This window comes from Macrobrachium nipponense, chromosome 14, assembly GCF_015104395.2.
Source record: "Macrobrachium nipponense isolate FS-2020 chromosome 14, ASM1510439v2, whole genome shotgun sequence".
Taxonomy (NCBI): domain Eukaryota; kingdom Metazoa; phylum Arthropoda; class Malacostraca; order Decapoda; family Palaemonidae; genus Macrobrachium; species Macrobrachium nipponense.
In genome coordinates, this window is record NC_087207.1 from 24,982,970 (window position 1) to 25,000,000 (window position 17,031).

General features: G+C 38.0%; 1 protein-coding gene across 1 annotated transcript in view; it reads right to left on the bottom strand.

Moving 5' to 3' along the window:
• The window catches only part of LOC135226400 (von Willebrand factor A domain-containing protein 5A-like), a 442,225-nt gene that overhangs the window by 400,766 nt on the left and 24,428 nt on the right, over positions 1-17,031 (bottom strand). The gene's annotated exons all lie outside the window — the stretch shown is intronic.

Genomic DNA, 17,031 nt, shown 5'->3' on the forward strand with positions numbered 1-17,031 from the left:
ATCTCTTGCACTGCATTCATCATTACCCCAAACTTTTCGTCCATTTTCTCAACCATTCTCTCTTCCACTACTTTCACCTCTTCTTTCATTTCCACTTTTGCACTCCTTAGCATTCCTCTCATTTCCTCTAACTCGCTCTTCAGCTCCTCACACTCTACCCTTAACCTCTCATTCTCCACTTCCAACCTTCCCTTAGCTTCCCTCGCCAACCGTAACTCCTCCTTCAGCCTCTCCATCTCCTTCAACCCTTCCATCCTCACTTTCTCTACCAATCACACAACTCACTACCCAATTGCCCTGCAGCTGCCACACCAACAGTCCCTGTTCGGGCGCCAAAAAATAATGTAGCGGGATCACAAGCTAGAAAAAAACAAGTGCAAACCCCCCCCCCCCCCCCCCCCCCCCCCCCCACATTAACCTAAACGATCCACCTGCCAAAATCCACCCTCAGTCACACTTTCTTCTTTACACAACAAATACACGCAGGACAATTGACCTACACCTATACAAAAACAAAACAAAAACACAACACAAAACACACGTACTTACCAACACTCCAGCTACTCCGGGCGGCTATCCTGTGCTGTCCACTGGTTGAGGTCACGGAAATACCAACAACAATACAAAAAAACACACATACCAACAAAATACCAACACACAAGACCACTACACTATCAAAACACACAAAAGACACACTGCACAAAACAACACAACAGCACAGGCACAACAACTCTAAGCAAAAAAAAAAAAAACACTAACTTAACAACAACAAAACAACACACAAAAAACAGCTAATTTAATTTCCAATCCTTCAAAAAACTGTCCGACACGGGTGATGTAATATAACATCACCCGTTCTCACCAAAGACTTGCTTAAGACTGACTCAAAAACACTCAAAACACAGAACTCTAACAATCAACAGGACCAGCAGACAGCCCAGAACCTACCAACAACCAATTCAGTCATTAACCATCCATACAGCAATTACACTCTCTCTCTCTCTCTCTCTCTCTCTCTCTCTCTCTCTCTCGTCTCTCTCTCTCTTCTTCTCTCCCCCCTCTCTCTCTCCAACACACACACACACAGACGTTGTCAAATGGAACTTCATAACTCCTCCATACAGTCTTGTCCGTCTCAGATAGGGAGAGATGCGAGGCCTACGCCTCAAGGTTCTGGTAATTGTAATGTGAGAACTTCCCAGGCAGTCAACCGATGTCAAGGGATCGGCGAAATTTTTGGAAGCCCGATCAACAAAAAGGGTACAGGTGATTGGTAAATGCCATTGTGGTCTCGTGGGGGACGCCCCAGAGCCCAAGCCTATAGTCTATGGAACAGTAGGGGATGTGGATATCCCGGTTTTTATAGACACCGGGGCATCAATATATCTAATGGACTATAATTTGTATCAATCCATGTTCTCCAATTACCCTTTGCAGCCCTCAACGGAGACAGTGTGTGATGTGCAAGCCCATAGATTAAACACCCTGGGTTGTGTTCAAATACAGTTTGCTCTCGGTGACAGAGTGTTAACAGAACCTTTTTTGGTAATAAAAGGAATTGCGTTAGGTAATAAAATCTTGTTGGGTCATCCTGCTTGTAGAAGACACAAGATTTCGATCCATGCGGTTGCTAATGGGATAACAATAGGAAAAATGGGTTATCTCATACCATATGAGGACGTGAATAGAATGGAGGACATGGAGGTTATTGAAAGAGGAGAGGTGCTCGGTGGTATTAATGGTGGTGATACGAGTGTTATGGGGAAAGGTAATGTTAAAACATACGTTGGTGAGATGGGAGATGATTACGGGGGTTCTATCAGAGTTCATAGTGGTAACAATGATAACAATGGTGGTGATGATACTAATATGGATGTTATTTCTGATACTAACAATGCTGGGGATGATACTGAGGGTGGTAATTTGTATGGGGCAGTGGCAAGGGGAGATACTAACCACAAATATAGAGGTGTTTTATTTGAAGATGTTTTGTTACTACCAGGTTCAAAGATTATGGTAAAAGTTAAATTGAAGGAAATGAGAAAACCCATAGATGTGTGTGTTATTGAAAACAGCGAAAAGCTCAGAGGAGTTGTTAGCATGGCATTGGTGAACAATGTATCCAAGAATGGGGTTACGTGGGTGGAGTTATTAAACTGTAATGATACAGCTAGGAGATACCAGAAAAACACATATATAGTGGATTTCCAAGATTGGAATTGTGATAGTGGTTCTGTGGCTATCGTAGAGGGGAAACCTGAGTTTTCAGAGGCAGAAATACAATCAAGGAAACGAACATTCAGAGAACATTTGGCTAATGCGGATTATAGCGAACACATTGAAGCGATAAGCGGGCTCTTGGCAGAATTTGGGGATACGGTAGCCTTGCAAGGTGATAAATTGGGGTTGACTAATGTGTTAGCCGTTAGAGCATAAGGTAAATTTGGAGAGCAACTCAAAAACTATTTATATTCCTGCATATCGCATACCTTTCAAAATCAGAGAACAGGTAGAGAAAGAGGTTAATAGATGGGAAGAAGAAGGAATCATTAGACCCAGCGTGTCTCCTTACAACTTTCCCTTGTTAGCGGTACCTAAGAAAGACGGTCCAGTCCGTGTATGCGTCGATTTTAGACGTTTAAATGAGAAAACGATCCCTGACCGCTACCCAGTCAAGTGCATACCAGATCTTTTTGTCGAAATTGGGGATTGGGGAACATAATATTTATAGCTCAATTGATTTGGCGCAAGGTTTCTTACAGGTCCCTCTCAGTGAGAGTAGCAAGGAATATACTGCCTTTTCTGTGCCTAAGGGACACTATGAATTTACGCGAATGCCTTTCGGTTTATCGGGCAGTCCGATGACTTTTACCAGGTTGGTGAACACAGTTTTGCACTGGTTATTGGGCAAAAATGTTTTTGTGTATATGGATGACATCCTGATCGCAACGGACACGATCGCGCAACACCTGGAAGTGCTTACAGAAGTACTTAGGAGGCTTAGATTAGCGGGGTTGAAAATCAAGCTAGCCAAGTGCTCGTTCTTGAAAAAGCAGATCACATATCTAGGTCACGTCATATCTAAGGAAGGGGTTAGAGTAAATGACGATAAAGTCAAAGCAATAGCGAATTTTCGCACCCCCAGATCAAAGAAAGAGATTAAGTCATTCCTGGGTATCGCCGGTTTTTTCAGGAGGTTCGTAAAAGGATTTTCTAACATAGCAGCTCCCCTAACTGATGTGTTGCGGGAAGACGTTCAATTTCAATGGAAGGAACCCCAGGCGGAAAGTTTTCTAAAGCTTAAAGACGCGCTAATGAATCCCCCGGTTTTGAAGTTTCCAGATTTTAAGGAACCTTTTACATTAGTGACTGATGCAAGCCAGGAAGATATAGGTGCTTGCCTTATGCAAAAGTTTGATGGGAAATTTCATCCTATAGCTTTTTATAGCAGGAAGTTCAGGACAAAAGGCAGCAACGAGAAGTCCATGGCCACCATAGATAAGGAAGCCTTTACAATAGTGTCGAGCTTAGTTCATTTTAAAATCTTACTGATGGGGAATAAAGTAGAAGTTCTTACAGACCACAAATCATTACTCGATCTTTTTAATAAACCCGATTTGTCTCCCAAAAGAGCTCGATGGTTTTTAAATATCAGAGATTTTGATGCATAGCTCAAATATATAGAGGGCAAATTTAATGTTGTTGCTGATGATCTCAGCAGGGGTTTTCATGACACGGAAGGTTTCCAAGTCGCGCAGGTCACTAGCGAAACCATACAATGGGATATACCTCTCATAGAGCTAAGGCAAGATGAAGACGAGATTTTAGCAGATGCGAAAGCATTTCTGAGAGGGGAATTAGTCAAAAAACGTTATAGCTTGCCTTTTTCGGGTTTGGAGTTAGAAGGAAATCTATTGGTTAGGAAAATTAAATATAAGTTGAGAACCAGTGAAAGTAAAGGAGATACGACACAGATCGTAATTCCGAAAGTGCTAATTCCAGTGGTTTTAGATATAGTTCATTGCAAGTTCGGTAGTCCTCACTTGGGAATAGAAAAAACATATGATGAGGATCGTGCTAAATACATTTGGAAAAATTTGGGTAAAGATGTGGAAAATTTCGTAAGGAATTGTGCGGTGCGCAACGCATGTAAGCCTGCTAGGACAACGTCATGCAAATTAGGATCGTATCCTATACCGAGTAGGCCTTTTCAGAGAATACATATGGATGTCTTAGGGAATTTTTGTGAGTCTAGATATGTGAACAAGACTTGCTAGTGATAATAGATGAACTTACAAGGATATAGAAATTTTCCCACTTAAGCATAAACGCCCCCAAGAGAGTAGTCATAGCGTTTTTCAATGGTATCGTTTGCAGATATGGTTCACCCGGAGTTCTATTAGCCGACAATGGGAGGGAATTTGTGAACAAAACCTTGGAGTGTTTAGCTGAAGTCATGGGGATACAGAAAGTAACAATTATTCCATACAGACCCGAGACTAATGGGTTGTGCGAACGAGCAAACAGGCGAAAGAATGCTCCGAAGGCAGCCCTCAGGAAAAACACAGTAGGCGGTAATGATAGAAATTGGGACAGATATATTAACGTTGTTAGACATAGCATTAACACCATGGTTAGCGATTCAATTAAAATGTCCCCATTTGAAGCTTTGTTTGGTTATCCAGCGCGAGGCACATTTGATTTGCTAACTACGCCTCACCAGGGGGAGGATACAGTTGAAGCGCTGATATCCACAGCGAGAGAGAGACACGCATGTCTCAGCCGTTATCTCGAATCCACAACCAGAGATATGGTTCAGAAGAGCATTAGTAAATCATCTGATCCCAAGATCAATGTCGGTGATAAGGTATTTTTAAAACTTAACGTGAGAAATGAGTTAAATTACAAACTAGGCCCGAAGTTTGAAGGTCCTTTTAAAGTCATTGAAGAGAAAATTGGAAATAGGTTTTTATGTAGTTTTTAAATGAAGACGAACAGGTCAGTCGAAGCTAACACATATCTCGAAATTGAAAAGAATTGGTTGTGGCAATTAATATATGATCGCGCAATTGCATTTATTTTTCCTTTTTTTTCTCTTATCTGTTTTTGTGATTTGGTGACAGAATGGCTTCACATTTTTTTCCCCTTCTCCTTTATTTCCTTCTAATGTTTTTTTCTCTTATTATATGTAAATCTGCGGCATTTTGGCGTAAGATTTCGGGATGGTCTTTTTGGCGTGGGGTCAGTAATTAAATAGAGGAATTATTTATATCACCTGAGTGGTGTTATTATTAAGATGATGATTTATATATAATGAGATGGTTCTGCGGAGTGTGCTTACGAAGTTCAGTACTAAACATATTTTTTTGAGAGTCACGAGTTTCTAGCGTCGCGAGTCTGAATATGCTGCAATGCGAAGCACCTGACGTGTTCATAGGTGGGTTTCTTTTTTGCTAAGGTTGCTGTAAGGAGTCCGGTTGCGAATCTTCCCTTTGGAATTGATTACTCGGGGATATGCACTGTTTTCGGAGATGCTGATTATGGCATGTCACGAGAACGTATCATGTAAGGGGATTTTTTTTCTGGTCGATAGGGTTGCTGCGCTAGCAGATTCTGTAACGGTACACATTCCGTTTTGGGAAAGATGTTGAATTATATCTATGTTTTTTTTTCTTTTCTTAACGTCGTCCGAGAAGATTAAACAACTGATAGTTTTCTTTTCCTTTTCTCTTATGTGCGCTGTGTAATGGGGAGGGGAAAGTTCACTTATTATTGTTGTATTATCTTATTTTTATTTTTTTTTCTTTTCTTACGAGAGATGTTGCAATGAGGGTTAAGCTCTAAATAGCATTTTTCTTTTAGATAGAAGATATAATTTGTCAGGGTATGTGAGTTGGATAGAAGGGGTGTTCGGCATTATATTTTATGGAGGCTAGTTATATAAACCATAAAGGGGTTTTTGCTGTTAGACTTTATGGGTTCTCTTTTGATAGTGTGTTTGTCAGATATGGGATTATTTGTGAGAATTCAGTAGGTAAAGATTATATTTGGTTTAGCGAGGAATTTTTTTTTTAATATTTGATTAGTAGATTGAATATATGAATTAGTGACGAATTTGTGGGGTAAAACAAGACTTTAGTTATTTTATGACCATGTAGACCTTTTAAATACGGACACACAATGACTTTGGAGAATTCCCAACTCTACGTGAGGATGGCAAGGGAGACGACTTCGTTCTACAGTACCAGAGGTTGAGTCAAGTCTACACACGAATGGCATTTTTGTGGACTGCCTTGGCAAAGGGTGAGATGTCTTCAATAATTCGCTCGTTCTACAGGGATCCCAGCTGTTTGACGGTTCCTGCAGGATTCTTTCAGATTTCTTCATGGTACTTAGTCGGCGTGTCTACAAGTCGATCAAGGTGTTTCACCGACACCTACATGGAAGTCATAAGGCGGCTCGAATCCCGCCTACAGTGGAGTCCGTTACAGTCCCGCCGCTCGAAGATAGTGGCGAAGATGAACCTTTTTTTTTTCCATGACCGTTATACTCTACCAATAGTAATGATCATGTTAGGCGCTATACTGATCGCCATTTGTGTGCTTGGAGTCCTTAAACTTTTATGCATTCGACAAAGCACAAGTGCTCCGGCAACGGAGGTGGCTCTGAGTCATGTGGTAAATTGATACATTGTGCATTAGTTGCCGATATGGTGTGCGACGGGAGTGGACTATTTTCTCTTTTGAGCCAGCCTCTGGTTTTATATATATTGTAAGACGCTTGTGTGGCTAGGCGGGAGCTAGCATGGGGTAGCCGAGCTCCTCTAGTAATATGTTTAAAGTGTCATATATGATAGTAAAGTCACATAGCTCTCCTCGCTTAGAGACAAGAGGTGGTGCACTGCAAGTTCACTTGGAGAAAAAGGTATTTGCTGAACAAGTACGTTCGTTTGTACGCGTATTACAGGCCTACTAGTTCAGGGTACTTGTGGAAGACGCATTCTTTGAGACGAACGAGAATAGATCAAGTGGTTGCTCCGAGTGTCGGGAGAAAACGCCCATCGAAAAGGTAGGACATATTTTATAAAAAAACTTAGAAAAACTGTTACCTTTTGAAAAAGAGAGAGAACTGTGAAATACTCTCTTTACGTAAATACTTTGAAAAGTGATGTGGGGGATGTCTCTATACCTATTATCTTTATTACAGGTGGGTCCAATTCCATGGTTGATTAGAAACGGGATTCTCTAACCTGACTAATACGAGACGTTAAGACACTTTTGGGTTTGGGAGTGTAACCTTAGTCAGGAGGGTAGAATGTTATCTTACCGGTTTCTTTATGGGTAGATTTGGGTGTTTATGCCATTATGACTTTTTAATTATTTTGTTCTATGTTATAACCAATTGCTTTGGGAAATAAATAGTATTTTTCTATATTTACGCAGTCTTAATAAGCCTCGTGACATCTTACAGACAGGGCACCGTTGGCAACAGGTAAGAGTTCCCAGTTTGTGTAGTTTAGGGGATAAGGAGGGGAAACATATTTGTAAATATGTTTAGACAATAGAAATAATGAAACTATATATGATAATTAGGATGATGATCATAGTAATAGTAGTAGTAGTATTGATTATATTCCTGTTTGTCGTACAAACAAAATTACTGAAAACAATAAATGCACTTTCTAAGGCACTGCAAAGTCAGGAGATGATACTGGCCAAAGCGATTCATCTGCTGAAGAACTCTGCAGACACTAATGCAAATGACAGACAGCCACGAATAAGTAAAAGAAGCATCTGAGAAGCTCTCAAATATAAATGCAGTGTTGAGGCAAAGTTTCAGCACAAACGCATAAGAAAGGTAAAAAAACATGTTGATGAATTATGTACAGATGAAAGGTTTTCGGATCCAGAGAGCCACTTCAAAACGCACGTGTTTTGATGGCGATTTTTTGTTTTGACCATACTGTCATTGCGCTCAGCTAAATAAAAGATGTAAAGGTCTAAGACATATTGCTGAAAATTTCAAAATAATCATTCCCAAGAATTGACTTAGTGCATCCGGTGATGAGCTATATAATGGAGTCGTAACTCTAAATAAAATATAAAGGAAGATATTTCTACCGGATTTCCAGCTCAGTTGTACTTCTGCTAACATTTCAGATCACATCTTGAAAATATGCCAACAGTTTCTAAACTGTTTGCTTTTTTGATATGTGAAGACAGCGTCATGAGTTCGAGCTTTCTTGAAGTCCTAAATGTAATCTAATCACTTTATTTCTAACGATATCTGTTACAGTCGCAAGTGCTGAACGATCCTTTTCAAAGGTCGAAATGATCAAAACTTATTTGAGAAGCAAGATGGCACAAGAAGGATTGAGGTGACTGTCTGTTAAGGCCTGTCCACACTTGCGGGCATACCCGTCGGGCACTTCCAGCGGCCTATATTTTCTCTCGCTTTGAAGCAGTGTTACCAGACAGTCGCGTCGTTCTGGCTCCATACTCTGTCGGTCAGTATAGCGGAACGGGTTATGGGAACAGTGTTTGCCCGTCGGGTGGTGCCCGCTAGTGTGGACAGGCCCTTATATGGATTGAAAATAGCAAGGCAAGAAAAATAAAATTATAAGAAGTAAAACCTTCGCCGATATGAAAGAAAGAAAGGTTGACTTCTAATATTCTCGTAAGTTTTTAGCATTTTCATGACCACACACATGCAACATATATAAATATATATACATACATACATACATATATATATATATATATATATATATATATATATATATATGTGTGTGTGTGTGTGTGTGTACGGTATATATAGGATGCATATACAGGTATATATAAACACCCATAAATCATATAAATATAAATGTGTGCTTTGATTTATTTATGAGCATTAGTTACTGATGAATCAAGTGATAGCTATTAAATTTTCTTTTCATGACTGAGGCTTCCTCAAAAAATTGACACCAGGGCCCATAATGACCTACTGAGTTCCGCCACTACTCCAGTCCGACATGATTCAACCTATAAGTCAAAATGTATGATATTGCAAATTTTTCAGCTAAAATCCCTAGCAATTTCGTTAAGAGATTTGCAAGCTATCACGAGGCCTTTTTTATTTTTTGGAAAGGGTAAAGTCCTTTGCCTCTCATCAGAGTTTTCATTGTTCTGGATAAGTGAACCATCTCTTGTCCAGTATGTAGTGGGTTATATCATTAACCAAATAGTTCATGAAATCTGGATACGTAACTGCTGGCAGCAAATCCACATCAGAACTCCATTCTTCATATGTCAACCTGTACAGGTCTTATGTTAATTACAAGTTTCTGTTTATTTGTATTGTCCTTGCATGCCATTTTTAGTGATATGGTTCATAATTCCAGAGAATAACAACGAAATTTGATATTTTCTTTGTTTACAATGCTTGACCTAGAACATAGCAGGAGCTTATCTGGTACTGGTATGCTGTGACGTCATAGGAAAACTACTTAAAACTGCTCTCGTTATCTTGATAATCAATTCAAATATAGAATTTTATTTATATCGGTGTCGACATTATAATGATTAGTTGTTTCGAAGATCTGACCTTTACGCATTGCACTTTTGATCAAGGTTTATATAAAGTGCCTGTGCCTTTATCACAACTCCATCTTTTTGAGACAGTTCGTTGTCCATAGGAAATCTATGAAGAGTTATCAATATCGAATAGGTATGTGGAAGCAAGGTCTACGCTGCGTTTGTAAAAGAACTGATTAGAGATCAAGGGTCGAAAGCAGACGGTGTGACGTCACCACGACCTCTACCTGCGCTGCGCATTAGATTTTGGGTTAGCGGTGAGATTTTAGGTGGGCAACCTCTTCCTTGAAGAGGCCACGTACTATTTTTTTTTTTTTTTTTTGGGGGGGGGGGGGTTGTGGTGGCTTTGGTGGGAAATTTAACCAAATCTTTCTCTACTAGCAAATAGGAAGTATATATGATCACACGTTATTCTGGTGTCCTGAAGGTCTGAATGCGCATTCTTTGGTTACGGGCTGCTACCTTATTCCTCCAAGGCTACCAGTAGCAAGAGCCCGAACCCATGCCCATGCCGGCCTATCTTGTAGGAACGAAAGTCTTCCTTGGAATTCTGCCTGCTCTTAGCGAAAATTCGGGGTCATTGATTTACACCCACTAATTACTGTCAATTAACTCTCTCTACCTTAAGCCGAAGCCAGTTCAACGGCTTTTATTTCGGCACTGAGGTACAGATCCGGTGGAAAGCCACGACGTCAAATTGTAAATGAAATTCTGGCCTTCAGACTTAAACTGAAGAATACAAATGCCAAGTCACGGAACCAGGCACATGCAGAGGGAGCTGTTGTGGGTGCCTAAGGACTGGCCCTTTATCCCCACGCCCCATGTAAGTGCCCTTTTCTCAAAATTCAAAATAATACACAGATATGCCTGCTAAACACATACTGACAGCATGTGATCATTGGGTTTTACTGTCACCCCTTTTCTTGCCCCCTGAGCACCTGCCCATTGATTGATCTCTGCACGGAACTGACCAAACTTTACTTGGTTCAATGCAGCATGAGAAAATGTTGCGAATTTTAATAAATGAGAGAGAGAGAGAGAGTTCAACATTTATTAACACAAAGGCTGTTCTGTCATTCACGTTACGCTACTTCTATTTTTACAATCAACTTAGGAGAGAGAGAGAGAGAGTTCAACATTTATTAACACAAAGGCTGTTCTGTCATTCACGTTACGCTACTTCTATTTTTACAATCAACTTAGAAAAGAGAGAGAGAGAGTGTCTAAAGATGAATATGATACTTTTCAGTCGTCATCATACAGTTCCCGTGCTGGAAAAAACACATCGGTCAGATTTTTTTTTTTTTTTTTTTTTTTGCTTTTATTAAAATGTCATTTTATCCCTCGAAAACGTTTATTATATTTTTTTAATAAATGCGAAACTAATTATCTAAAAATCGACGAAGGCAGAGCGCGAGAGATAAAAGTGTTTGGATCAAGTAAAGATAAGCACTCCCAGGGTCCTTCCTTATCTTTACTTGGTCCATATTGGGGAGTGCTTATCTTTACTTGCTCTATTTAGAAATACCCGATGTTTTAACGATTTGTTTTCAGTTTTCATTGTTAAATTATTGCTTGTTTTTGTTTCTAAACACATAATTAGATACTAATCTTTAACAAGTTGGTTTCTGTTAACTGTTAGTAAAACAGTTTCCTATTTGAGAAAATGGTCGATCGTTGAACTTTCGTTTGTTTTAATTCTTGTCTTGTAGTCGTAAAATTCAACATTTTACTTTAGTACAAAATATAGAGCCTCCAAACATGGACCGTTCTCTATAGGAACAAATCATGAAGCCATTGGTGGTTGAAGACCCGCTTCCTGCAATAAACTGGATGAAGCAGAAGAATCTTCTGAGGAAAGAACTAAAATGTCCTCTATGTAAAAGTTTAATGAAGTGGACGAAACGGTCTTCAATTCAAGATAAATACGTCTGGAAGTTCCTATAGTCAAAAACTGCGCCAAATACAAGTACTACGAATCAATTCGTAAAGATTCGTTTTTTTATCGATCAAAGCTTTCATTGAAAAAGTGGACAGAAGGCATTTTCTACTGGTGTCAGGATTTGAGTGTATTGCAAACCACACAGTTTTTGAATGTTTAAAAAAAGACAGTCATTGATATGTCCAGTTTTTTTCGTGAAGTTTGCGAGAAATATTTTGAAAAAACCCTATTAGACTTGGCCCACCAGGAATAACAGTGCAAATTGATGAGTCTTGCTTCAGCCACAAACCAAAACACCACAGGGGACGCGCTCCTCAGAATCCAATTTGGGTATTTGGGATAGTTGACCCATCTTCGTCACCAGCTTTGGGTTATATGGAGATAGTCTATTCGCGTAATGCCGAAACGCTATTACCGATAATTAAGAAAGTAGTTTTGCCAGGAACAACCATTCAAAGTGATCAGTGGGGAGCATATTGCAACATTCAAAGGGACCTATGATTCGCTCATCATACTGTAAATCACTCGTTAAATTTCGTTGATAGAGCTACCGGAGTTCATACTCAATCGATCGAGAGTATTGGGGAATAAAACACAAATACGAATAAAACGCATGCTCGGATGCAGAAGGGAATTGTTGAACTCTTACTTAAACGAATTTTTGTGGAAAGAAAGAAACCGCAATGACAAATTTTATAGGTTTTGTGAAACAGTAGCAAATCAATATTGTTTTGATTCAATTCTTCATTTATATTTTTATGTGTACTCATGAAATATGTATTCATTAAGTATAATTTTTAACTATTATGATTTATCCATTTTAAAGATATTTATATTTTATTTGGTTCGACAATAAAATTCTAAAACAACACTTGTCATTATCTTTACGTTATCCACAGGATTGTGGGGGTGCCCTTCTTCACTTGGTCAAAATTGCGAGTGCTTCTATTTACTGGGTTAAATCCGGGGGTGCCCATCTTCACTTGCGCGAGTTGGGTTGGCAGTGCTTATCTTTACTTACAGGATACATGTTAGTGATATATATATATATATCTATATATATATATATATATATATATATATAATATATATATATCGGCGGAAAGGCAATAAACTACTCTACATTTTGGTATATAATGAAAAGATAACAAAGGAAGGACAGTTTGGTAAAAATGCCGTCCTTACAAAAGAAATGATAAAATTCTGTAAGGCTGAATGATGAACAAAATGTTTCCATCAAATAAAGAATTTAACAAACTTCAAAGAATATCATGGTAAGTTTTTTTTATTCAAAACTCCAAGGACGAAACCCTGAATCTGTAGTGTACCTCTTTTAAAGAGTGCGTTGGCACGGTTTTCTGGGGGACACAAGAAATAAGAACGAAAATCCAAATTAGCAACTCGGCCCAGGTAGCAGTGTTGCCACTTTTACTCCAGATTTAGAGTATTGGCTTCAAGAATCAAAAGTAGAGTAAAATAATCGGCCCTAGAGTATAGTGTAAAATCTAGAGCATTGCCATCAGTTTTAGAGGAATTTCTCGAGTTTTTGTTAGAATTTTGTCATGAACAACTTCTCAACTCATTGTTAGCAAGTGCCGCCTTAAAATCATAGTAATAAAACACGCCCAACATTCTTTAAAAAATTAAACAAGATCGAAGCCCCTACCCGAGTCTCCTACCAACATAAGAACCACACTGCTGTGCCATATTTTCTTACACTCGTTCGAACTTTTCAGGAAACAGGGTGACAATTTGGTAGATTTGGCAGATTTGTTAGTGGCTCTACCATTTCCTCGTGTATAGATGATTAAGAGAAGTGACCGCTAAGGGTCATAGTATTAAGAGGATTGTCTGGCACCGCACCTCCCTCCATTCGTCGGTACAAAAGCAAAACATAATACAATACAAAATTTTGCGTGTGTATGTGTTTGGGGGAATTTTTAATCAGTCAGTCAATGCAAGTAAGGATCCATTTGGAGAATGCTTAATTAGTCAATGTGAATAAAAACTATCCCTTTGGGAAATTCTTATCAAGAGCTGAAAAGATGACTTTCAGCAACAAATCTCTCTCACGAGTTTCCAACACTCAAAACGTTCTGCCAAAACACAAAGACGAGTTTGATGAGCAAAGCTGACTTAGGGAAAAAAAAATAAAAAAACCTTGTTTCCACTGCTTTTGATTAAAGCTTTATAATATCCTCATTCTCTGGAAATGCATTTATCCAAAGTTATTTTAGCAGATGGGATTGCTTTGATATATATATAGTATGTATATATATATATATATATATATATATATATGTGTGTGTGTGTGTGTGTGTGTGTGTGTGTGTGAATAACTTGATCACGAAATATATAAAACGTGATGCTATGTATAAATAAAGGTTTTTTGCCACGAAGGAAAAAATGAAAAAGCGAGATAGGCAAGTACTTTCGGTCCTGTTCGGACCCTTTACTGAGGCAAACTGACTTTACAGAGAACAACATAGTCAAAAGAAGCTTAATATACAAACTGACACTACAAGATTAGCAAGCAATAAGGGCGATTTTTCACTTTACAGAAAGGAGGAGCCACCTGAGGGTAGCCACACCTTGAAGGATACACGCAGTAAACAAGTGATTCTCCCAGAAAACAGTACATTTTAACGAATTTTCTTCAATTATATTAAAACGTCACATTGCTGCCGCGAAAATGGAGGAAAAGGAGAAATTTAAAGAACTGGAAAAAGCCCGACGTAACTTCAACTACTCGATTCCCGCTGATTGGGAACACGCATTATGGCAAGAAATATATGGAAAACTTCATAGAACTACAGACACTTTGATAAGAAAACTGGACAGAACAATTAAACAACCTTATCACGACAGTGATTGGACGAACTAATGCTAGAAGTGATTGTGTGGTGAATTTATTGAGCAAACAAATAAGTGATAATGCAGTGCGCGCATTAGGCTTTGGGTTGTCTTTCTTCATTTGTAACAAACCCTCAGCTTTATCAATAGCGACATCTCTATATAAGTTTGAAAAATACTGTGACCTACCACAAAATCATTTAGACATTATCAAAGGCATGACATAGTGCTACGCATGCCTATCATGAAAATAACTTCCCCGCTCACTACAGAAAAAGTTTAAAAGAATTGAAGAATGATAATAGCTTACAAATTACCAAGGCTGATAAATCCAATAGTTTAGTGGTTCTTGACAAAACTGACTACATATCACGCATGCATACTTTACTAGAGGATGAAATAACTTATCAAAAAACTCGCCAAAAAAAATCCGTTGGACCAAGTAATAAAAAACTTTAATATCAATATCAAACAAATTCTTAAAGATAAAAAAGAACTTTTGTGTAAGTTAACTGTAAAGTGTCCCTCATTACCTTATTTATATGGCCTAGTCAAAACTCATAAGGAAAACAAACCTGTGCGCCCAATTATTAGTACTGTAGGATCAATTGCTTATAAACTATCTAAATATCTTACTAAACTCTTATCCCCGCTACTAGGAACTGTATCTAATTCACACATCCGGAATTCTCTTGATCTTTGGAAAAATTAAATAACATTGTACTAAACCCTAGCGATATTTTTGTCAGTTTTGATGTATGTTCTTTGTTTACAAAAGTCCCTATTGACTCTGTGCTAGAATATTTAAGTAATGAACTTGTACTGCATGAATTGCCTATGTCTGTTAGTCACATAATTTCCTTAATTAAGTTATGTATTTGTGATTGCAGATTTATTTTTAATGGAGAATATTACCAACAAATATTTGGTATGGCCATGGGTAACCCTTTATCACCTTTCCTTTCAAACTTATATATGGAATTTTTAGAGAGACAACACCTCCCGAATATCACACTTATCCCCTTAAAATGGTACCGATATGTCGATGATATCTTAGTAGTCTTACCTGGTGGTATCGATGTAAATGATTTATTGTCTAAATTGAATAATTTAGTGCCATCCATAAAATTCACTGTTGAAATTGAAAATAACAATGTCATCCCTTTCCTAGATGTATTAATACATAGAGAATCTTTCCAATGCAAATTCAGTATTTATAGAAAACCCACAAATAATTTAACATATGTACACTTTTATTCTGGCCACCATCTTAATATTAAAATTTCAATTTTTTCTTCTATGTTCCTACGCGCTTTGCGTATCACGAGTCCACAATATCTGGACCAAGAAATAGAATACATAAAAAAGATAGGAAACGATCTCTGCTACCCACCTCATTTAATAGATTTATGTTATCAAAAAGCTCACAAAAAGTTTTATAGTGTTGCTATTAATGAAAAAGAAATGCCTAAAAATGTACTTAGCTTACCTTATTTTCGTGGATTGGAAACCATAAAATCAATATTTAAATGGTTTAATGTTAATGTAGTGTTCTCTTATAACAATACCATTAAAGATATGCTAATTAAGAATAGTCCCGTAACAAATCATATCATCATTTACAAAATTCCTTGTAAGGATTGCCCATCGTTTTACGTTGGTCAGTCAAGTAAAAATTTATGTGTACGTATTAAGCAGCATATGTATTCAGTTAGAACAGCCCAGACTTCAAATGCACTGTTTATCCATCTGAGTGAAAAATCTCATTGTATTAATTGGGGTGATACCTCGGTAATTGCTAGATCTAATGATTATGTTCAAGAAATTTACTGGAATCGGCAATTATACAAATCACTAATAAAAACAACCTAAATCTTAGTCTGGGAATGTACCATTTGGACCCATATATTTGTAAGATGTTTATGAAGGACCTTAAAATAAATGAACAACTAATAAATTGGTCCCACATGTATATAGTTATTATTTCTTTCTCTCTCTCTCTCTCTGGTTTGATATTTTCTCTCCCTCTTTCTCGATATATATATTTATATTTTCTTTCGTCTTTTCAATAATAATAATTTTTTGGGGGGGAAATTTGTGTAAAAATTCATGATATTAAACTGTATATGCTCCCGTGTTTTTTCAAAATGTACTGTTTTCTGGGAGAATCACTTGTTTACTGCGTGTATCCTTCACGGTGTGGCTACCCTCAGGCGGCTCCTCCTTTCTGTAGAGTGAAAAATCGCCCTTATTGTTTGCTAATCTTGTAGTGCCAGTTTGTATATTAAGCTTTCTTTTGACTATGTTGTTCTCTGTAAAATCAGTTTGCCTCAGTAAAGGGTCTGAACAGGACCAAAAGTACTTGGCTATCTCGCTTTTTCATTTTTTCCTTCGTGGCAAAAAACCTTTATTTATATATATATATATATATATATATATATATATATATATATATGTAGCTAGCGATCTCACATAACGTGCAGCTCCCAAATTTTCACCCTCCGAAAAATTATTTTATGTACCTCGTGTATCACTGAGTTCCTAATATTTTGATAGCGTTAATTCACAAGGTTCGTGTTTCGACGTGTTAATCGCTTACTTGAGTCATTTGGGTGTGTGCTGCTAAACAGATTTTTACAGCGCCTCAGCAGCGTGGTTGGT